The sequence below is a fragment of the Homalodisca vitripennis genome, chromosome 5 (assembly GCF_021130785.1).
Source record: "Homalodisca vitripennis isolate AUS2020 chromosome 5, UT_GWSS_2.1, whole genome shotgun sequence".
NCBI classification, from domain to species: Eukaryota; Metazoa; Arthropoda; class Insecta; order Hemiptera; family Cicadellidae; genus Homalodisca; species Homalodisca vitripennis.
Window position 1 is genome coordinate 137,614,070 of NC_060211.1, and position 568 is coordinate 137,614,637.

Genomic DNA, 568 nt, shown 5'->3' on the forward strand with positions numbered 1-568 from the left:
CGGATGGATCAAGATTGATTACCCGTGATTATATGTATATATATATATAATTTTTGTGTACTTTTTGTGATTCAATGTTTATTGAAATTAAATAAGGCAATTGCCATTTATACAATTTAATGTAAACAAAAGTCGTTTGACAGGTATTTGGTATTCCGATCATATGTTAGTTTGCTTATTTAAACGCATATGTGACAGATACGGCCAAATACAAAATAATTGAATCGGAAAAAGTAAGCGCTCTGTGGTGTAATGGTAGCACATTCACCCGGTAAGTGAGAGATCCGGGTTCGACTCCCGGCGGAGCGAGTACTTTTTGTGATTCAATGTTTATTGAAATTATATATATATATATATATATATATATATATATGATGTGAATAATCTCAATTAATTAGTAAACTCATTACGTCAGCCTTCCAATTATACTAAACATTCTTTGTATGAAAGTAATTTTCCTGATATAACTTAAAAAATAAATTTATACATTTCGGTTATGTTTTTATGTAATGAAGCTAGATTATGAACAAAATAATTTCTTTATTGGTATCTTAATCTTTCTTCAGTG

At 28.7% G+C, this 568-nt stretch overlaps 1 non-coding gene across 1 annotated transcript; it reads left to right on the forward strand.

Annotated features, from left to right (window-relative positions):
• Positions 1–238: 238 nt before the first annotated feature.
• Trnat-ggu lies at positions 239–309 on the forward strand. Its single transcript has one exon. It is a non-coding gene; the product is annotated as a tRNA-Thr (tRNA).
• The last annotated feature ends 259 nt before the right edge of the window (positions 310–568 follow it).